The sequence below is a fragment of the Emydura macquarii genome, unplaced genomic scaffold, assembly GCF_026122565.2.
Source record: "Emydura macquarii macquarii isolate MOO-44397 ecotype Brisbane River unplaced genomic scaffold, CSIRO-AGI_Emac_v2 contig_3044, whole genome shotgun sequence".
NCBI classification, from domain to species: Eukaryota; Metazoa; Chordata; order Testudines; family Chelidae; genus Emydura; species Emydura macquarii.
Genome location: NW_027133181.1, coordinates 5,042,070 through 5,066,266, shown reverse-complemented (window position 1 = coordinate 5,066,266; position 24,197 = coordinate 5,042,070). Strand labels below are relative to the sequence as shown.

The 24,197-nt window shown below is 37.8% G+C and overlaps 1 long non-coding RNA gene across 1 annotated transcript in view; it reads right to left on the bottom strand.

The window, feature by feature from the left end:
* Positions 1-23,970, bottom strand: part of LOC137141356 (uncharacterized) — a 135,883-nt gene extending 111,913 nt beyond the window's left edge. Inside the window, exon 1 of the long non-coding RNA XR_010916600.1 lies at positions 23,911-23,970. This is a non-coding gene — a long non-coding RNA (uncharacterized lncRNA). The remainder of the gene's footprint in view (positions 1-23,910) is intronic.
* Positions 23,971-24,197: the final 227 nt, after the last annotated feature.

The following is a 24,197-nucleotide window of genomic DNA, read 5'->3' as shown; positions in this document are numbered from 1 at the left end:
CAAGGCTGAGAAAGCCCTCCCTGTGCAGTGAAGGTCTCACTAGACTCACTGAGAAATAAACATCTACTTGAAGGTTCCTTAGCAATGCAAATGTGCCCAAAAATCAAGGTTGTAGGGTATAAGAAATATCACTCTTGGCTCCTTCTCCAACGCCAAGTTTTCCATTCCCAACCATTGCAATAGGCCTCATACACTCCTCACTACATCCTGCAGTTAACTACCATCATCTCTTTCTTCCACTAACTCTCCTCTTCCTCTTCCTGATGGCCAATACTTTTCTTCTTACATAATTCTCTTCCTCACTTTTTTCAAGTGGAGATGAGCACAGAGCGCCAGGTTATCCTTCATTCCCCTCTTCCAGTTCAATCTCTAGATTTAGACAAAAGTTGGAAGTCTGAATATTAGTTTAAAAAAGGGATCATGTTCTGGCATCTATGGCCAACAAAAACAGTACAATTCTTATGGACTCCACTTTAGTCCAGGTGTATACACTATCCCTTTTTAAATTGGTCTACAATATAACACTGTGAAAGGACATAGCTAACAATATCCAATTTCTCTCTGTAAAAAATGAGAGGTTTAAAACTTCAACCACACTTTAGGTGTGGAAAATTTCTTGTGACTTAATTATTTCTTGCAGGCAAGGGCAGATCATAAATTTGAATCTAGTTGTGAGGACTTCTATCATCCTCAGTCATTTTTTATAGAAATGGCATCTTATGGCTTAAAGGCTCTTCCACAGTACCTAGTTTGAAATGGCTGCATTGAAAGGATAGATTTCATGATGATGTAATCTACATTACTGTTTCTCACTGTCCTTGAATAATGACCACTATGTCAATTAGCTCCAGGAAAAACAGTCACAAACCTTATTAAACCATCATGTACTGAATTTAGAAGTCTTTTGGCAAACTTTCAGTCTCTGTAGAGCTTTGTCTGCCTGAATTTGAGTGATTTGCATATTGCTAATCATTACATTCAGCAGTGGAGTTTTCTTTGTAATTAGTTCTTTTAAGTGCATCAAAGCTTTAGCGAACATATATTCATTTGACAGTTTGCTAATTGCTTTTTATGTTGTCATCTTTATTGCAAAGCAGCTTTATGATCTTAAACCTCTGAAACATTTCGATTTCCCCTAGAACTTGATATTAAAGGACTCAGAACTATGGTCAAATTAAATGAGTTGAACTAATTTGAAGATACATGAGGTCTTTCTGATGCACCAGTTCAGTCAGTGTTACACCGTCTTAACCCTTCCTATGAATTTCAAAATTAGAGAAAGAAAAGTCCTATACAATTATCCAATCCATCCCCCAAACAATAAAGGACTGCTGTCCATTTATTACAGTTTTGTTGCACAGGCTTCCATTGGGAACTTATTCCACAAATTAGTAGATTTTATTGTCAAACAGATTTTCCCAATATTCCAAAGAAATTATCTTTTTCATTAACGTTTAATCCCATATTTTGCTAAGAATGCCTTATCTACTCTTGGTGTTTGTTCACAAATATTTGTTTTCATGTTTCATCTCAATTGTTTACTCAGCCAAGTTAAATGTGTCTAGTCTTAACATTTCCTCATAAGGCTATTGCTCCAGAAAAACAATCATTTTTCTCCTTCTACTTATGTACCATAACACTGATCCTAGCAAAGAAAAATAGGATATACGGCTTCCAAGAATCATTGTTTTCTATTTAGTTCCTCTGTGCTTTGTATGTTTTAACTTGAAGTATAAAGTTCCCCTTCTTTCTTAGTCTTTAAGACCCATACAGGCTACGCCTTTATCAATTTTTAAGAAGATTTATCTTCTATATTGGTAGTAGGTTTGGATATGTGGCATATAATAATTTCCAGGTGGCTGGTACTGTTTGTGCCTTGAATGTGTTCTCCTTTCAAGTTCATTGAAAGGAGTGCAGAATAGTTATTACTATGTCCATTTTCATTAAGATGCATCAATTCAGAGCTGGTTGAAATTTTTCATCTGACAATTTTTAACCACAGAAAAATATGCTTTCAAAATAACCAACATTTTGGGGACAAAAGTTTGACTAATTACCTTTTAAAAAAAAAAAAAAAATTCTAAACAGGAAACTTTGAACTGAAACTTCTGTTTTGTTCCATTTTCAAAAGCTGAAAAAAATCAAAATTCTGGACATACTTAAAATATCAGAGTAGGAGTGTTTCAGTATCATTTTTATTTTTGCCATTAACTTTTTTCAAAGTTGATGTTTTGAAAAATTAGAGTACCAAAAAGAAAAAAAGGATTACAAGCTAGACAACAGCCAGTACTTCCTCTGCAGTACTACTACATAGTCAGTTAACCCCCATTTTGTATTTTTGCATTTTATTTTTCCCTCCTAAAGATAGTATTTTGCATTTGTCTTTATTAAATTTAATCTTGTTGATTTCAGACCAATTTTCCAATGTGTTGAGATCCTTCTAAATCCTAAACCTGTCTTCCAAAGTTCTTGCAACCCTTCCCATCTTTGTGTCATCTGTAAATTTTATATGCATACTCTCCACTCCATTAACCAAATCATAGTACTGGACCAAGGACAGTTCCCTGCAAGACCCCACAGCTATGACTTCCTAATTCGAAAGCTAAGCACTGAAAACTTTGGAGTATGATTTTTCAACCAGTTGTTTACCCACCTTCTAGTAATTTTAAGCCACATTCCCCTAGTTTGCTTACAAGAATGTCATGTGGGACTGTATCAAAAGCTTTACTAAAATCAAGATCTATCATGTCTACTACTCATCCCTTCCCCAGGCCAGTAATCCTGTCCAAAAACAAAATTAGGTTGGTTTGATATGATTTGTTTTTGACAAACTCATGCTGGCTATTTGTTACAACCCTATTATACTCTAGGTACTTACAAATTGATTGCTTAATAATTTGTTCCAGTATCATTCCAGCTATCAAAGTTAGGCTGACTGGTCTATAATTCCTGTGGTCCTTACAAAAAAAAAAAAAAAAAAAAAAAAAAAAAAAGGGGAGAGAGAGAGAGAGAGAGAGAGAGAGAGGTATTATATGTTCTCCCTTCTGTAATCCTCTGGGACCTCACCTGTCCTCTATGAGTTCTCAAAAATAATCACCAGCTTTATCTTTAATTTGACTGAAGTGTTGATTGGACTGTCTCTTCACAAACTTTACCTATTAGAGATGGACATGAACTGGGACTCTAGAACTGAGCCATATCTCTGCTCCTCAAAATCTGGGATAGTCCAGATCCTGATTTCATGGCTCAGGCCCATAGCTGGTTTGTAGGGACATTTCATTCCTTCTTATTGGTTAAAGGATTATATGAATTCAAATTGATTAAAAAATTAAAAATTAAAAAATTGATTGCAACACACTTGTGTATCCAGTGGAAAATGGCATATAAACATGAGTACAGATCAAATCCTGTGAGATGTCGAGTAACTGCAACTGACTTTCTCAGTACCTTCATAATTTAGACATAGGGGCATGTTGTTTAATAAATATGATATTTTTGACTAACTTGTGAAATTTGCCACAGAATCTAGCCTAGCCATAGAACTATACTCTCTTTTCTGATAACAGATGTTTTGTTTGTTTGATTTTGCTTTATGAAAGTAAAAATAGTTGTATAGCTAGGGCCCAGTTCTGCTTCAAATCAATGGAAAAGCTAGACAGGTGAGGTAATATCTTTATTGGACCAATGTCACCTGAAGAAGAGCTCTGTCACCTCAAAAGCTTATCTCCCTTATCAACATAAGTTGGTCCAACAACAGATATTACCTCACCCACCTTGTTTCTCTAGTATTCTATAACAACAATGGCAATTCAGGTGTTTGCTGGATAGAAGGACTGAGCCCTTGCTGTGAAAAAATACTCTCAAACTAACTTTGCCCATTTAAAAACTTTTTCACAGCATTCTCAATTCTTTAGTATGATTCTGTGGCATAGCCCTATAGTGAACCTCAACATGCATCTGCTTAGTGTGGGCCACTGATGTCTGTTGTTGCATTTTATGCAAGCTACAGCAGTTGTTAATTAATGCTTCTATTTTGTTGTTTCTCATTTCCATTTGTACAGCATAAATTTACTTGATATATGAGGTACTCTAAGCAAAACTATTCACAAAAGTCTTATTGCTTTAACTTATTTATGTCACATGAAATCTTCATGTCTTTAGAAACAATGGGATTGTGAATAACTTGTTTGATATCTGGAATCCATTCTTTATTACATTTCTATACTGATCATTAATACATAAATCCAATTACCTGGATGTGACTGGATTATTTGCCTTTTATCTTTGTGATGAATAGTGTTGCAATAAAGGTATCAATTTTTCAGTACCAATGTTTTTGAAAATCTAGCACCTTCTGTAGAAAACAGATTTTGATATACAGTAGTTATGCATGCAAACTGCATAAACATAAATCTCTAATCTTCTGAAATCTGTTTCCAAGAGCCATTACTCACTTTCATAATTATCAAGACTACAGCCATTGGAAGTGAAGCTATGCAATACATGCATATTGACCAGGAGACATCTAGAAATGAGTTCTTCACATCAAACTCCTTGACTATTTAGATTTAAATGTTCACATCGACAACTGAATTACAGCTGGAATTGACTGTAGTAATATCATGCCTGAATGTTGCTCATCACGTAACAATGCTGTATTACCCCAAATGGTCATAGGGGAATTTACTCTATATTTGATTCTATTGAAAATATCCAACAACATTGGATCTGATCTACAACATACTCAAAAGATGACGCAAAGAAAAAAAGGTAGTTTTATGTGTTTATGAGGCATTTGAAGAAAGCCATTGTATTTGATGCTCAAAAATACACAGAATAAATTACTCACATAAGCTATTTTTCAAATAAATAATCTATGTTCCTAAAACAGAATTTAAAAAATTAAAGTCTGGACCTTCAGCATGGAGCTAAACCAGTTTACATCAGCTGAGGGTCTGGTCCCAAATTTAACCGTCTCATTCATAATGAAGTAGGAAAATGATTTTACAAACTTAACAGTTAGGCAACAGAAAAAGATGGACAGATGAACAGACAGCAATCCAGCATTCATAATTGAACAAATGCTAAATTACTGTGAAACCCTGTATGGACATAAATATTAGTTCTACATGAATCCCAAATGAGTGTATTACAATTAGGTACTACAATGATTAAAATAAAATGTTACTAATATGCCCAATGACTGTGACAGCAGTTACATAGAATTGATGTTTAGAATCCACTAGAGATAAGGCTTTTTTAACATAACAATGCATCTAAAACCTTTGATATTATGAGTTTGACTATGATGTTAATTTATATACTAAGAGAAACAAATTGAATGCCATAGATAAAACAGCAATAGTACCAAAAGGCATGATCTACTTCAGTAATATAATCCAACCCTACCAGTTTCACTGTATAAGCAAAATAAATGTATCAACAGTAAGATCATTTTACTGTTTTCACGTAATACAAATTTTGTAAAGGAAACTAGAAAATATTGGTAAATTAGTTAATTTCACATTTTTGCAGTAAAATATTTGGCCTAATTTTTATAGTACTCAAGAAATAGAATGCACCATTTTCATAATTTTACTTATCCTACATATCAGCTTTAAACATTAAACATACACAGCCACCCCCACCCTCCCACACACACACAACCACCCATATCCACCAACCTATACACACATACCAGTTAAAGATTAACAGTGTAGTTTAAAGAAAAAACATGAAGTTTCTAAAATTAACGAATTTGTACAATTCCATAGGATCTTTTGACTGAAGACAAGGCTTTCTAGTCACAACACAATGTGCAATCTTTAATGCAAAATGAGAAACAAATATTACAATCCCATGGAATATATTTGGGGGCCATACAATATGAAATGTATGTATCACAGTGGGCCATAGATTGTATGCAACTCCAGGGAGCAGGGGTACCTCAACTCCTCCAGGAACAAGAAAGAGTGGGGGATGATTATGGTGAATCAGCAAGAGGTACCACCCCCTGGGGTTTCTAGATGCCAACAGACAAAGGGCTTTTGACATTAAAAGACTGCATTTAAACAGACTCAGGACCTTCTTTCCAATCCAGCAAATGGACAGAAGTTCTTGTCTAAGGGGAGCCTCAACCCTTTCAGAAGTGCTGGAAGGATACCCTACTAGGGTCCCATAATACTGATGGGTGACCTCTGGTAAGCTTTTAGCATGTAGGAATTGTTATTGTTTTTTATGTTTTGTCTCTCATGCTTTTACCTTAAGAATAAACATGCTTGCTTATGAAGTACTGTGTGGTAACTTCTAACTGCTGGTAATACATTGGTCATAGACTTCAGAAAGAAGGCAAGGCACAGGGTGGCTAGCCTTCAGGCAGACTGGCTTGCTCGAGATATCGCAGCCTAAGACAGTGAGCTGAGTAAATTAACCCTACCACCCCATTATGGTCAAAAGGGAGTGGGACAAAGGCCCCAGCCCAGAGACAGGTGACAAATGGAGACCTGAGACTGACTGGGCTCTCCTGGAGCGGACCATGGAGAGGATAAAAATACAGTGACCCTGGCACCGTGACAAAATGCATCTGCTAACTACTTGCACTGGTGCAGTAACTAATACTACAATTCTCCTTCTGAACCAACTTTTATTCCAGCTACAACTGGGGAGGGTTTTTTTTGATTCTCTCAAAATAAAGGAAAGTTGGAGGTGAAGCTACAAGGCTTGTAGCTAGACAGCAGTTGTAGAGAAGTTCTTCGGCTAGCTTAAATCATCTCCTGAATTTATGTTTCTACTAAAACCTGAAACCAGACAAGATATTCATCTTGCTTTATGTTTAAAAGCAAATAAACTCCAAATAAGACATTATCCCCACTAATATATATGAAGCATGACATCAATGGCCTGAATTTAAGTTTGCAATGTGCATATGTTCTAATTAAACATCTGCAAGGAAATATCATGTAATTTCACTCATCTGACAAAATATTCTGTTACCATGCACCCTTGGCAACATACCCACCAACAATAAATTAAACCTAGCATATTCAGAAGTAAAATCTATCTATATACATATATAGATGTGTTACTACTTATTTATATGCACAATACCAACATTGTCCGAGATGTTTTATGGCCAAATATGAAGGAGTGTTCCCTGCATCAAGGAGCCTACAATCTAACCAGACAACACAGTGAAAATGGATGGGGAAAGTAGATCAGCAGAGGCCATGTGATCAGCCGTGAAGTTAAGTATATATACTGTTAGTGTCACAACATTTTTTTTAACTGTGTGACTGTACACATCATCACAACAGATAAAGGGAGTTCAAGCAGACTATGATTTAAAGGTATTTTTGAAGAAGCTAGTTTTCATAAAGGACTTTAAGGAGGAGAGGATGAAGCATGTCAGTCTGAGTCAGAGAGCGATCTCCAGATGTTGGAGGCAGTATGGAAGACAGCCAGGGACAGAAGTGTGGGCAGGGCATAATGGGTTAAGTTATGCAGTTTAAAACTAGAGCTGGCCCAAGCCATAAAATTCAGATCCAAACTTCTCTGAATCTCAAGGAATTGATGTTGAGATCTACTGATTTAGCTTGGCTCATTTTACAGGCTGGGAGAATTGTGAAGTTCAGGTCAACCTTGCATAACATTTTGGGGGCATTTGGATATACAGTTGTGGCTCAGATTGCTCTCTAGTTAACATTCTCCTTTTATAAAGGACAAGGCCAAAACAACCATCTGCACAGTTTAAACCGTCCCATTTAATAAGAGGATAATTGCTATAAACATAAAATACAATGATCTAAAGCAAGAATTTTCTTTCAGGAAGTTGTCCTGAAAGATAACCACCATTCTGGAACAAGGCATAATGAATCTAGCCAGCTACAGACTCCTTTATTTCATTTAGCTTTTTTGCATCAACTTAATGTAGTGTTAAATGCCATAATCATTTCAACAGATAAATTTATAAATAATCATCGTACGTTAGTTAGGTGTATATCTTTTATGTGTCTGGCTATGCTACTACTCACCAATGCATCAAGAAGGCCATTTTTCAAGTTGAGAAGTTCAATTACACTTGGTTTGATACTCTTTCCCTCACTTTTATGTAATGCTTGTGTTGCAGGGAATCATCCCATCAACTCATTGGCATGCTGTGTAGACATACCCTAAAAGATCCAAATTTCAGCAAGCTAATTTACTTTTCTTAAGAATATTTGGTTCAGTCTATTTTTATTGATGGTTGACAGTAAATATGATAAGCTTATATCACACAATTGCATGGATATGTGCAATATAGTTCTGATCACTACTGTAGTTTTCTACATAAGAAATAACTCATGGATAAAGGAAGTTATTTTCTCACAAGTGAAAATGATACCTGATTTATAATCAGTAGCAGGAGGACAGAGATGATGTTGTCCACACCTATTCTGGCCTCTAAGAAGTAATGGAGACGCTATTCCACCGGCCCAGAGCCCTGGAGGGGTTTCAGGGATGTTGTTTGCACATTTATTTACACACATTCCTTTCTCTCTCAAGGGCCTCTACATCTATCATACATAGATCTTGTCTGTTCTTACTCGGATTAAACTATGCAAGGGAATTGTGCATAGGACTGATGTAAGCTAGGATCCATAGATATTTTAGCACTGTTATTACAGGATGTTTGTGTATTGGGAAGCCATTAGTGCTGTTTTCAGGCACTAGCCAGAAATTTAGTCAGTACAGTATGCTGAGCACATACAATGCATATTTTTTCCTCTCAATGCTCTTCAGGTTTCAAATTGCTTTAGATGACAAATGTGAAATGCTGAAAGTGTTTGCAAATTGCAGAAAAAGAAGATTTTGAGTATGCTTAAAGAGCTGCTTACGTTTATGGAAAAACTTTGAAAAATATTTTGTTTAGACGTCTACTCATATTCCTTTCCCCTCATTCTTTGTTAATAAGGATCTTTTTTTCTCTCTCAAATGTTTGCTACATATTCCCCACCTACTGTGAGAATTAAAGCTGCGCAGTGGACACAAACTCTGTTTTGTGAAGGATTTTGACATTTCAACATCTGGCTTCATTCCAAATTGGAACTAAATCCCAAAATTACAAAGTTTTCCACCAAAGAAAAGTGTGAAAAAATATGGTTTGGGATCAAAAAATTTAATTTCAATTTAAACTTTGTTTATATTTCGTACTATAATATAAATACAAAATAAAAACATTTGGAAATGCAGTCAATACAAAACAAAATGGACATTTCAGCACTGTTGGAATTGTTTGGGGGTTTTTTTCTGATTGTTCTCCAAAATGAAATTTTGGGAAGCTTGACACCATTTCGCCAAGTGTCTCGATAGAATTTCATTCCCCAACAGAAAATTGTCCTATCAAAGTTTTTCTTAGCTGTCTACTTATAGTCCTGTCACTTTGTCACAACTTCCAGAATGAGCTGTTATGATGCTAAATTAAGGATTATGAATTCATAGGGTTAGTGGGTGAAATAAGTAAACAATCTCTAAAGTCCTATTTTCCTGAAAATGTGTGCACTTAAATATGAGAAAAGACTGAGAGAGGTAAAATTGTTTCTAATTATTTAGAGAGACTTTCAAATAAGTACTTAAATCTGTGTCAACAACCTAGCATTTATGAGCAACCCTACAATGGAAGAGAAAACATATCTGTAAAGAAAGAGGTTTCAGCATCAAATTTGCAAGAGAGTTATTAAAAAGATTGCAGCTTTAAAAAAAATGACATATTGCAAACATTTCAATTAAGTCCTTTAAACTTGTAATAACTTTTGAGTTGTTACTGAGGATTAATAGATGACAATACATATAACCCAGTGAAAATAGCATATGGAAATATCTCCACACAGACTGTATGTGCATGTAAAATATATTTATATTCCCTTAGTACTATAGAATATTTGTGAAATAATGTGACAGGTACAAAATAATTGTATATAATTATAATAATTTTATCTGCTGTGGAAACAGCATGGTTCTCAGCAGTAAATGGAAGCACAAATAATTATTTCTTGCCAAAACAAATTCAACTTTACATTTTATCATTTCAACAGTTTTATTAACAAGATAACGACATTTTGTTTCTACAGCTTTGAAAGCAGAACCATTCGAATTAATAGCTAATTTAGATTTAAAATTAATGAGCTTTCCTTCGTTGATATTTTCCCCAATTTTCTTGAACAGTATTTCCTTTAAATAGTCTTTCACATAATGCACAATCTTAAGTCCCAATTGAGTAACAATGAAGTCTCATTAGTCTTTGTCACCTCATAATCATTCATGCTGCATTTTAAACAAGCAACATAAATTGCTGCCTTGGGAAATTATTTTGGAGTTATGGAAGAAATACGTGCCAGCTTAACTCTAGTGTGTTCCTGTAAAACATTTCATACCGAAGAAATTTTACAGGCTGTACAAAAGTCTTTTTTCATTAAATTACAGTTTTTTTTCTGATAAATGTAGGTTACTTTTCCCATTTATTAAATGCTAAATTGCCTAACTACATTGTAAGGGTTCCATGTGTAAAAGAGTGTTTTGTTTTTTTTTCCACAGAGGTCATTATGTTAGACATTCTTTTAAATGAAACAACTAATGTGGTATGAAATTGTTCACAGAAAACCAAGTAGTAATAAATCTGATGGAGAAATAATTGCACAACTTTTTGTTTGATTTTGGCTGGTATTCATTTCTGTATTCATGGATACAAAGTCTGATCCTGCGCCACTTAAATGGCACTTAGACTATGACTGTGATAGGAGCAAGATTGGGGCTATGTTTACTGAGGTACCAATTAAGCAAAGTTAACAACGAAATGGGAATTCCAGAAGGCCAAAAGAAATCTTATGCACCATTTAAGTCCCTTGTAAGCCTTATTTTGAGAAAATAAGTGGGACTTATGTGGCACGTATGCCTTTGCACAGTTTAACACTTCATGGATATCAGTTCATTTTATTTTGAGATAGGTTGACCATATAGCAAGTGTGAAAAATCGGGGTGGGGGTTAATAGATGCCTGTATAAAAAAAAGCCCTGAATCTCAGGACTGTCCCTATAAAATCAGGACATCTGGTCACACTGCTTTGAGACCTCGTTTTCTGCTTCTGTAATATGCCTACACTCTGTTTTATACAATGTACACCCACTTTGGTGTTTTGGGTCAGTTCAGGTGCGTGCACAAAGGAGCACAGAACTCCTCCAGCCACGGGTCTGGAGCTGACAAAGCTCTTAGATGCAGTACTAGGCAGCCAGATCACCTGCTCCAGGACACTGTGTTCTCAACTCATCCATCCTGCCCCTTTTTATGCCTCTACCAAATAGAAGCTGAGGTGATGAGTGAAAATCCTCCTAACCAATAGTATCGAGGCAGTGAGCAGAACCACTGGGGGTGGGGTAAGCAAGGAAGGGATCAGTCAAGGGGGGAGCACAGGATCCCCTGTAGAGCCAGGTTGGGAGCGTGAGCTCCTCTGGCCTCCAGCTATAGTGACAGCATAGAATGTCCTCCTCCAAAGGGAATCACATATTTATTCCTGTGCATGCCTCTGGGGCAGATTATGCTCCTTTATGACTTGCCTGTGTAGATCTCAAGCCTCATTACAGAAGAGGAGGAATTATCAGCATTTGTCACACCATTTCCCAGCCCACAGTCCTATGGGAAGCCACTTCCCAGAGAAAACACCTAGAAGTTCGAAGGAGACTTTGTATGGCCCTGGATTGGGTAGGAACAAGGGATGCACACAACATCTCACCTGCTCCATACAGTTTCTCCAAGAAAAGTAATAGAGTGAGCTTCTATTAACGGAGTTACCTGCACAATGGAGATTGCCCTCTGGATTAGTACTGAAGCCATGCTGCCAAGAAGCAGCTGTGGGAATGCTGATGGGATAGAACAGGCACAGAAGCAAAAGACTTTCATTCAAATAACCAGTCTCCCGCAGATCCCCATGATGTACTTACCGCCACGCAGATTGTACATTTTAAGATACGGATGCTGCGGCTTATTCCAACAAAGGGAAAACTCTCTGAAGAAAGGATTGGGGTAGCATGCCACAAGGTTACTGCATAAATTTCCTTCCTCTGGTCATTTCAGTGTGTTTTACCATGGAAGGTATGAACTGGCCCATAGCTTTTTAAGCACTGGCTCTTTAAGACTTAGTTCTCAAAGAATAACTCTCCTTTTTTGTCTCATATGTTTTAGTCCTTAACAGCTTTCAGTTTAATTTATTATTGTTAATACAGGTCCTTGAACAGGTGAAGTCCCATATAAATGCTCGGTATTATTGCTGAATTAGTATATTGATTAAGTCTCATTTTAGTGAAGCAATATTTGCAATGGTTTGGGATGCATGATTCCTTACCATTAGCTTTTCAGTTTGAATCACATAATCCTGGGTCACCTGTATTATTTATATTACAGTAGCAACAAGGTCCCCCAACTGAGGTGGGTAGGTAGGTCCCATTGTGCCAAGCATTGTATAAACATACAGTAAAAAAGTTCACAGTTTTAGGGCCCTGCCCATTGCCACAATGTGCTGTGCATCAGCATATTTTTGCCCAAATTGTGCTGACTTCAGTGAAGATTAGATTGTGGGATTAGGATCTTTATACGTTTCAATCACTTGTTACTTCTTGTCTTCAACTAACAGGGCAGCGGGAGGAGAGAAAATAGACTAACACTAAATACAAGCACATTTTTCTATGGACTAGCTAAGTTTGCAATATGGCAACCTTTCCAAGCAAGACTCAAAACTTTCCTCTCTATTATGTTATTTAACCGTGTGCTATGTTTAGTGGGTGGTTTTCTAGATTTCTAGTGTCATAACATATGTCTGTCCATTAACATGCTGACAACCTTGATAGTTCTAACACTGCATGCAGACATAAATCTTGTAGAAAAACAAGACTTGTCTGCACTCATATATTATTATAATCAAATTCTTACAGAAATTCCTCTATATGAACTACCCCAAAACATATGCTTGTGTCCTCACCAGCGTGTGTTGGCTTCCCTTAGACTGATTCACTTCAGGTGAAGTCCAAAATATAAAATACCTACTCCATTGGGCAACATAACCCAGATCCAAAAAAATTATGAAGGGAAATCCTGAGTTGTAAAAACTTAAAAGTATGATTTGTTAAATTAGCAACTTATTTCTATTTCTGCAAAAGATTTAATGTATTTCTGCCTCTCCCAAGCCAAAAGCAAAGAGTAAATGCAACAGAACTAGTTGAGTGAAAAGAAAATGTCAAACACTGAAGAATTCTGGAGTAATGATCCAAAACCTTGTAATAACTTGATTGTAAGCTGTTAGTATGTATTTGAACCATTTTTAATAAGTTGAATAGAACATAGGAATCAGTATTAAAAACTCACAGAAATGTGAATAGGAAATTGGGCAAATCTTGGGACCTATTCCAGAAATATTTTTGTAAGGGAGGCGGAGTAAAGTCCTAATAACTAATCAATATATTCACCCATCAGGGGAACAATGATCTCCTTTAAAGGTCAAAGGATATCCAGACATGCCTATTAGTCTAATAGGAACAGTGTGACACCCTCACCTCCCTTAAAAAAAGGAGGCAACAATCGGTCATTAACGAAGGGCTACAGATGTACAATTGTATGGTAGCTTGAATTAGTCATATGTATGCTTTACGTTAGTTTTTATGTTAAGTAATTTCATAATAATGATTAGTTTAAAATGTGACCAAATGATGGCCAACTAATTTTGTTTGTTTTTGTTTTTTCTTTTAAACGGGTAATTTGGAAGCAGTGGTACATTTGATCAGTGTCAGTCCCTCATTCATTAATATATGGCATTTGAGAACAAAGATTGGAGAGCAGTCTTAACAATGCAACCCAATTAATAGCTTCATAGATTCCAAGGCAGAATGGACCATTGTGAGAATCCAGTCTGACCTCCTGTGTAACACAGGCCATAGAACTTTCTCAGATCAATTCCTATATCTTTTAGAAAAACATTCAATGCACCTTCTAAAACCTCAGAAGTAGGGAACCTTTAAAGTGGTCTTTGTTTGGACTACTGGGAGAAAAGTGGCTCCTTTGTTCAGGTGTTGGGAAATGGGGGTGGCCCCACTTGAGCTGGAAGTGTAAACCTATGCACCCAAGGGACTGTATATAAACCTTGCCCCTTCATCCTGAGCCCAGCCAAGCTAATTGCTGGTACCTCTGTGTGTCAGGTGTCCAGTGGCAGTTCTTATTTTATAGGGGGTCTGATGCCCTGAAAAACCACAGTGGAAGTGGATTTAACATAAAGGCATCCCCTAAAGAAGCTGAGAGAAGTGGATTGCGGTTCCTAAAATGAGAAAACCCACTTTCCCCAGCCTCTTAGCCCCTTCACAGTGGGGTTCCAGCAACAGGCTGGGACCAGTAGTGGGGGTATTGGGGACTGATAGCAGCCATCCACCAGGTGGAAATGATTCAGGAAGAAATGATGGCCTGACCTCTATGAATTATTCCAGATGAGATAATAAAGTTGCAACCTAATTAAACTATATCCCTTGCCTCTTGTCTTTCTTTCAATGAGTCTGGGACAATGTCAATGGGTAGGCTAAACCTTAATATATATTGTTAAAAAGGTATTGAAGTACATCTGTGCTCAGGAGGCTAAGAGGACACTTCCCAGGAGGCAGATTATTCTATATCAACCTACTCTAAGGTTTCTTACTCTTTTCTCTGAAGCACCTGGTGCTAACCACTGGTGGTGACAGGGTACTGATACTGATGAACCCCTAGTGTGATCTAGTATGGCAATTGCTAAGTTCCTAAGCACTTTCAGAGGAAAACTTTCAAGACTTCTTATTAAAATGTCTTTGTGAAAGAGAAATACAGTATCTTTACATAAGACTTTGCTATTTTAATTGGCTTCACTTTTAATTAGTTAATGATCCAATTCAGCTGTGATCAAAGCACAACAGCTAGATAATTCAGGATAGAAAATTGAGTTAATTTACTTAGATATGATACTACTTGTCTAATGACTTTGTATTTCAATGATGTTTCAATTAGTTATTAGGTTATTTTACTCATTAGACCAGCAAAATGTCTTCAGATAATTAATAAGTCATTCCTGGTGAAAACAGCACATACTTTTTTTCATGGTGATATCTTTAAGATTACTTAGATTACTGTGTCCATAAAGGTCTTTTGTAATCAAATGCTAAAGTTCAATGAAGTGGGCCTTTATATTTATGTGGAGGGGTTTTATTTAAAAAAATGCTCTCAGGAAAGTTATTCCCGTTACAGCCTCTGACTTTCAGTGTGAGGTCCCATTTGAAAGCCAGTTTACCAGAGACATTAACAATGAGACCTAGTGGCTGGCCAAAAATTCCCAGTTCACAGGTTGGACCAGACTGAAAATCAAAACAATTACTTTTCCATGATTATCAAGGCATGTTCTCAGACAACTAGGCCACAAAGCAGCTTCATCGGGCAGCTAAGAACTGCCAGCAATAGTTAAGGAATTCAAGTTAACATGGTCGTGACTCTGTCAGAATCTGATCATGCACTATTAAAACCAATGGGAACTTTGGCACTAATTCACTGGGAACAGGAGCAAGCCATTCATTAATGGGTGGGGACTCCACAGTTAAGATTGCATTGGTTTTTTGTTTTGTTTTTTTCCAATTTTAAAGTCTATTTTCACGCCTATTATCTTTCTAAACAAATACTTTTGGCAATTTCTCAATTTGTCTGAATCGGGGATTTTTTGGGTTTAGTTTGGGAAAATTCAGCTAAATGGACACTTTCATGACATACTGCTGTTATGACCCTGAATAATTTCAACAGCAACAATGTGGATGCCTGCTAAGATTTCCAGGGGATAGCCTACACTGGACATCAGCTTCCAGAACATAAGTCCTCCTTTTAATTACATGAAAGTTCAAGAGCAAGTTCTCGTCCTGAGTGTCCAAGGTTGTATAATTATATTCCCCATGATGTGGGGGAAGGGCTAAAAGGGAGTCATTCTAAAGCACTAGCAGAGTATATTTTCACACTCTACCCTCAATCCGTATCCAAAGTATTAAAAGACAGAAGGCCTATTTATGTTTTTTCTGGCCCTGATCCAAAGCCAATTGAAGTCCATGGAAAGACTCCTACTGTCTTCAACAGGCATGCAGGCTGGAGAGCTCAGTGACCTAACCTCAGCTTCTCTGGAGGGAGGAGGAGTACTGATCCTGCCGCCGAGCGCGCACACACACACACGGGTTCTCCTTTGATCCCCATATACTGTGTCAAGATGCACATCAGTTCTTCCCCCACCAGACTCAGGCTCCTATACATTTTCACAGACTAACAGGCAGTCAGGGAAGAAGCTTCCCTTCCTTCCTGGCTGCAGTTAGCTTTGTCATTTCCCAAGCAGCTGTCATACGCTTTATTTGTGCATTTCCCACTCTTGGTTTGTCCATGCACCATAGCTACATACATGTCCCTATTTTTGACTGGACACACGGAATTCATCATGCATTGTACTGCCTCTTGTTCCCTGGTAAGGATAGGCATAGAGCTTATTTCCCTGGCATGGGGTTCAGGAACCAGAGAATTTCCCTTCAAGTCAGAAAAGTGCCTCACTCCCCTGGAGTAGTAAGCTGTGTCACACACCTCTCTCCCCACATATTTGTTTGCAAACTCTGGGTAGGCACCTAGATTCTTCTTGGATACTGGCAGGGGGAATACACCCCACACCTCACTGTCAGCTGAGCCAAAATGCAGATGGAGAACACAGTCCCTTCCCACTCTGGAGCTATTTGAGGGGGACTGATTCACCCCTTCTGCTTTTAAGGCCATAATAGTTTTCCCCAAAAGCAAAGGATAGGGAATATCTGACAATATTGCTTTTGCTACCATCCCTGACCCTTCCTAGCTCTGTATAAAAATCTGCGCTGTAGGTATAGCAAAGGCTTTTACAGCAGGAATTTTAATCCAGATTTCACACACTGGAGCATTTGATGAGTTTCAGTACATGGGACTTAACTATAGTATTAGCAGCTCCAGTACCTCTCCATTCAATTAATGTCTTCTCATTAACTAGTAACCTCCACTCCCACTGGATCCAATGGATTTGCACCCAAGACGGTACAGCTTGATATGTGGGCAGTGATTTAGGCGGTGAATGCGTCAGCATGAACATAATATGCAATTAACAGACTGGCTGCGTGGCTCCCTCCCTCTGGAGATTCAGTCACAGTTAACTGTGAAGTTGGGCTGCAGGTGGCCTTTCCCACACTGCACTGGGCCTCATTGGGCAACCTTGGGTGAAGTGACCCACTAGCCATGCATGGCACAATGCTTTTCCCTACCCATCCTGGGGCTTCTTGGAAGTGGCTTTCCTATCTTGAATGTGGGTCTCAGCTTGGGCCTGATCCTTGTCCTCTGATCCTATTCCATCCCTATTAGGCTTTCTATCAAACCCACATCATGTTCTGGCAGTTTCCAAGCTATCATGACATCCCTAGACTCTTTGTCTAGTAACCATGCTTTTAGGTTGGAGTGACAATCTCTAGAATTATACTAAACCTATTAATTCATAGGCCTCATCAGCTCTGGTATCCCCCCCAGCCAGTTCCCCATATTCTTACATAACCCCTAATATGAGATGATACTGCTGCACAGGTCATGTCCCCTTTTTTTCTGAACTCCCCAAAATCTTCTCCTATATACATCAGGGGTCAATTTAAACTTTATCAACAAAGCTTGTTTACGCAGAGGAAGAAAATGTCCCTTCCAGCAGTGGAGCCAGACATGAGACCATGTCCTCTGTCAACTGCTTTCTGGACTCCTTCCAAGGAGTAGGCTCCAAAATTTCCTCTGCCTGCTGGACTCTGCTAATGGAGTGGATGTTCCCTGAGAACCTGGACCATCCTTCCTCCTCTGATCATCAGAATACCGGAAGTCAGCTAGCTGTGTCTTTGTCTAGTGCTGAGCTGCCTTTCTCTGTGTAGCTCAATTAGCTGATCTTTCTTCAGCTGTTCATAACTCATTTTCCCCTGTCTCTCTTCACTATTCCTGTCCCAAAAAGGCTATGAGACTTTTTTTCTCTGTTTTTTCCCCGTTCATAGTACTTGCTTTCAATGCCGTTGCACTTATGATAAATCACACTGTCATATATCTTAAACACATTAGTATTATATATCTCAAAGTTTCAAGGTAACTGCACCTGTCTTGTATTCCCCCTCCATGGTCCCTCGAGTGAACCCACTTAAAGATTTCCAGGTCCCAGCCATCACCTCTCTTGGGCAGAGACTTGCCGTCTCTCTCCCTTCTGACCAGGGGGTTCTTTAAGGCTGCACATTTCCTTACCTACATTGTGTTTATACCCAGCAAGCAATACTGCCTAAAAGGCCAGCTTCTACATTTTACTTTCTCTCCAGAGTTTACAAACAGTGTAATTGCCAACAGTGTCTCAGTTACCACACAGCCTTTCCCAGACAAGCACATGTACTCAAGGTGAAAAAATTGGAGAGATAACATATTAAACAATAAAAACCTGACACTGGCTAAAAAGCTGATCAGAGGTCATCCCCAACTTCAGCCTTGGGCTCTGGTAGATGTCAGTTCTTCAAAACCCACAAATAAGTTACTCCTGTGATTACAAGTTCATAATTATCGCAGATTCAGAACCAGAACCCAGGTGGGGCAGTTCAGTCATTTCCCTATAGTGCTTGTGCGTTTGATCTCCAGTCTCTGGGGAACAGGAGATCAGCAGACTATGACCCGCTCCTCAGGGCCTAACTTCAACAGGTTATGCTTTTGCATAACCAGAGATGGTGAATTTGTATTAACTTCTCTCTAGGTTTTCCCTAGGAAATCCACTTAACACTTATTGTCCCAGAAGTCCATTCTTATCTAGCACTTTTTCCAATGTAGTCCTTAGAACTCCCAGGCCTCATATTGCATTTCCTCCCTAGAGGGACCATAGAGTCCCACAATAATACATAAACTTAAGATAGTATGGTATTCCAAGGATATTGCAGGAAATTGCCCTGTCACAACACCATCCACTTGTTATTTATGGTGAGTCAGGCAGTCAGTTCAGAGAGGTTTTAATCAGTGAAGCTGAAGGGAAGATTGTATAATTCTCAAAGAGGGGCAAGTATTTAGGTCTGAAAAGAAAAATACTTCATGTGCTTATAGTGTACTTCTGTAGAATTATCCATTGCCCAATAATTCTGTTCTACAGTTAGTTTTAAACTGATAATTCTTTTTCCATTAACTCAGGGCACTTGACATTTTTTCATTTAATAAAGTTAGATTGTGAAGGAAGCCACTGATTTTGGGCGAGACTCTGACAATATGTTCTGCAATTAGACTGTTCTTAGCTCTTAGTTCTTAGCTTAAATAAGAGACCTATTGTACTTCTCCCCCTGCTCCTCAAAGAAAAGCAGAAACCCAGAGTATTGCTAACAAACTAATTCAGCTTTCTGATATGTTTATTTTGCTGGCATTAGATACTATGAAATTAAACTCTCTTGTATTTTTTTAAGAAGTCCTGCTGGGGAAGGGATTTAGTTATAGGTGTCAGATGACAAAAGCAGAGGAGCTGACAAGAGTTTTCTTTTTTTTGTAAATGAAGTCATTTAGTTCCTTCGGAAACATTGGTCTGGAATTAGATTGGCCTTTCTATCTGAAGTGCCTAATGAGCTAATTTATTTGGCCTTGTAATCAATTGCATTTTTAAAATATCCCTGTCCTGAATTTTAAAAGTTTCAATTAAGTCTTAAGTACTTATCAAATTCATTTTAGTAGCACTTAGGCCCTCATTGGACAGGACTGAAGTTTTACCCTTGGGGACCCAAAAGAAAATAAACACAAAAGTAAGATCCACACTTTAAAACGTGCATTGCTAGCATGTATATGTGCAATGAGTATTTTAGGCATGCAACTCACAAGCATAGACTTTTTAAAATCTGAGCCCTAAGTAGTGAAGGCCTTGAACTGGGCAATACCATCGAGTGCAATCTTTTCCTATAGCTTTTTTCTTATAAGACATCACAAAACAATTTAGGTTTATTTAAAAAAAAAAGGGGGGGAGGGGGGCAAATCTTTGTGGTGAAGTTCCTGAGGGAGTGATCAGTGACTTGGATGAAGGGAGAAAAAATTCCAAGATTTATGGGATGGGACTTTTGAAAATACTCCACTTTGGCCTAATCCTTTTCAGATTGAAATCAGCAATAATACTGTCACTGGCTTTAAGGAGAGCAGAGTTAGTCCAGTGCTGACCACTTTTGAAAATCTCAAACATGGGGCAGCACAATTTTAGACAGACCAAAACCAGAAGCATTTATCTAACGCCCCATGATCTTCAAACATTGGTGAGGCTCTCATAGTTTGGGTTTCGCTTAAACTAAAATCTCACCAACAAATATTTGCAAAGCCAACACCAGCCTATAGCCTTTTTAGCCACCTCTATTTACAATACAGAAAGGCGAAACTGGAACCAGTTTTCTTTCATCATCCCCATTCTTAAACTGTGACCCCTGAAGTTTCAACTTTTGAATAAGTGTCCCAATTCTTGGGGACTTCCACTTAAAGCTTTTCAAATACGTCATTATAAAGCCAGCACACCAGGATGGATGTGGAAACTGCTTCAACACCATGTACAGCGGCACTACAAAAGCTTTGTAGGAAGAGGAACACTAAATGTTTCCCAGCCTCAATAGCCAAATATTTTTATTCAGAGAACATTAATAATTAAGAGTCTTAGTGTTAAGTCAATGCTTTGACCCAAAAATAAAAATAGCATTTGAAAATGAACAACTACCTTCTGATCCACAGAACTTCATTCCACATCACAGTTACTCCCTCTTCCCTGTTGCCTTCCCTTACAAACTGTTATGTTTAGTTAGCGTGAGGGTAACAACTTCCTTTTATCCATCCCCTCTCCCCCTGCTAGGTAGTTCCTTCCTGGAAGCTCAGGAGGCAGTTTGCTGCTCCTCCCATTTATTTCAGTAAGATGACACTAAACCCACTCCCTCTCTAATGCTGCATTTTATCTTCCTTGGGAAGACAAGCTGCCTACTCATGCCATCATGAAACAGCATCAGAAATACCTTTGGGTCTCTGTCGCTGCTCCTCACAGTCCTTTAAAGCATTACAAGGATGAGAGATACCTGAGAATTCACTGTTTATGTGGAAACCCCGTTCTCAATAGCAGGGTGTGAGACATTTTTGTTCTGATAATTCAGGAGGCAACAACAGAACCCATAATATCCCCCTCCATTATGAGACCAAGAGACTCAGATGTTTCCTCTCTCCCACACATTCACAGAGCCTAGTTGGGAGAAGGGGGGCATGCCCAGATAATCTCAGGTTGATCTAAGAGCTGCAATGAAGCTTCTTGCCTGCTGCTGCTGACAACACAGTGCAGTTGCTATCTGCATTAGCAGGAATGGAAAAAGAACATTCACCAGTCAAATGTTGCCTGGATAGCTTGGGAAATATTCAGGTCAGCAGAAAGCAAGATATTCATGCTAGTCAATGAATGGATTATTTGTTTTACCCATAATTTGCAGACCCTAAAGAAAGCAAGCTACATTTGGGACAAATGAGATAATTATCTATTAGATGTTAAATATGGGGCAAAAGTTTATTTAAGGTCTTAGATGAAGTGCTGAAAAGCAACTTGATGGACTCCTGGGAGAAAGAATACACCAGAAGTCACACACAAAGCTTTAATGTACACACAGAACTGTGGTTTTATTGCTAAGTAAATAATCAGCCTGATTATAAACACATAGCTGGTTCAAGAAGCTAACACCATGTAGGGTGACTGTGACCCAATCAGAGCAGTAGCCTCATTAAGTTATCATGCAAACTTGGGATTTTGGTTTCATTTTCAAATCATATCTAAATTAATTAAAAATTAATTATTCCCAGCAAGCAAAAGTTTGTCATTAGCTTGATGATTCTTCCTTCATATAAATCTTCTGTCTATCAATGGTGGTGAAAGTTGACTGTTTCAATAACATATTGTATATGTGGACTAAGAAAATTAATTCAAAACATTGTACTGAATTGCTAATCTATAGGAAATATACTGGATGGATAAAAAAAATCACCTAGTTCTTACTCTGGTACAAATGCATGGCATAGAGCATACAGATTCAGTTATTAGGGGAAGAAGAGGAGTTGTATTTTAAAAGTAGATTTGGGCCCCAAACAGCACTGAAGGAGAGCTGAAAGTTGGTGGTGGGGGTTGGATTTCCTTGTTTTAGTTAAGGAACTTCTGATCAGCGCAACAGTTGGGGCTCAGTTGTTTGTTTTGTTTTTAGATTAATTGGATCAAAATTCCTGAAAAATCTCTGATTCAACATTCTTCTATGTGAACTGAATTTTAGGAAACAAACATTCTCTGCCAGAGACATAACAGATTACCACTTCCAGCAACACAGTTTAGTTATGATCAATACAACAGAAAGGATGGATGGACAAGGCCACAACCTTTAGCATCAAGAAACTTGTGAAAATAAAAAACTGAAAAATAGGTAATAGGTTTATATTTGGTAATTTTATTTTTTCATTTGCGTTTTTTCTATAATTTTTTTAAAAAATCCTTTTTTATACTTATGTCAGGCCATTTTATAAGCCTACTGCAGTGTTTACCACTTAAAGGATAAAATTTACCTCCATGCCAGCCCAAGACCTATGCAAAACTTTCACCTATAAAAGCTCTTTTCACCTTTGCTTCAAGAACTTTAGTTAGCTCCCTAAGAAATAAATAAGCAGCACCAACTCCAACTTTACAAATAGGAAACAGGGGCAAAAAGGCTGAGTGACTTATCTGAGGCCACAAAGGGAGTCAGTTGTCTCTGTTAGGAGATCCTGATTCTCAGACATCAGTTATAGAGTACATCTCCTGCTGTGAGAAAATCATACCTGTACTACACAAGGCCTATGCACTACTTAAGTCCTTCTTAAAATCTACTAAGCCTCCACTAGCAAGAGCTTCAAGGTGTGAAGTCTAATTCTATAGTCCTTAATCACTCATTGTGTCTCCAGCCACATTTCAGAATATTTCCCATACTGTCATATTGTATTACTTAACTTAGTAATCTCCACTTTATCTCATTAATAACTCTTCATTCATGCTTCTAAGGTTAGTAATTTCTAAATCTTGCAGAGAATATTTTTAATTATGAGTTTATCTAAAAAATCCTTTGCTATGATAGGATTGATGATTGGACGTGCGAAAAACAGATGTAGGCTCCATTTCCTGCAATTGGGCTGCGAGAAGCAGGTACTTCACTGGAGATCTCCACAGGCACAATAGTCCACCCACCCTGAACCAACTGCAGGATTAGGGTCTCAGTTCTCATAACCAAATTCCCATGAATGAAAATGAAGTTGAGCCTCTGTTCTTCATATCTTCTGCAAAGAGGATTATCCTCAACAAAGATGGAGCTCTTTTGAACTGTTCAGCCCAATGTTATGCTCAGAACACTTGACTAATAGCTTTATTTTCCAAACCAAACAGCTCAACAATAAAAAAAAAAACACCCAGTAACATTAAAATAAAGAACTCTCAAGCTGTCAGAGGGAAATCATTATCCCTTTCTATGAAAAACCAGGCACTTAAGGTTGTTGGTAGCAAAAAAATACCATTGTTTGATGAACATTAAGAATAAAAAGGTTACTTTCCAAACATAGGGTCCCAGCTTAGTTCCCATAAGTATACGGAGTAATGCAAATAGAAAGGCAACATTATCTAGAGAAAAACAGGCAGGTACTTAAGGTAAACCACTATAATGTTTTAGTACACTATGGAAACGGATTATGGAGAAATATAAAAATACAACAGGAGTCATGGTTTGCAGGAAGATGGAGGAGGAAATATGGACAGAAGAAATAAGGTAGTATAACATAGTAATATAAATTTACCTCCTTCCGGCTGCTCCCTGTGGAGAAAGCTATGTCTCTTTGAAAAAAGAATTCAAAATGGCAGACAGAGTACTTATTAAATAAGATCCCCCTAAGAAAGGTAGGATGTTAATTAGGGGAGGGGCAAAGCAGGGATTTTAGGTACACCTCTGTGTAAGCAGGTGTTTGGATACACTATGGGGGATGACAACGTTTAAGAGGCTTGAATTCCTGTCTTAAGCTGATTATTAAAATTGTTTCTCTTTTTTTTAATATCTTCTTGGTATGTACAGCCCTATTTGTTTTAG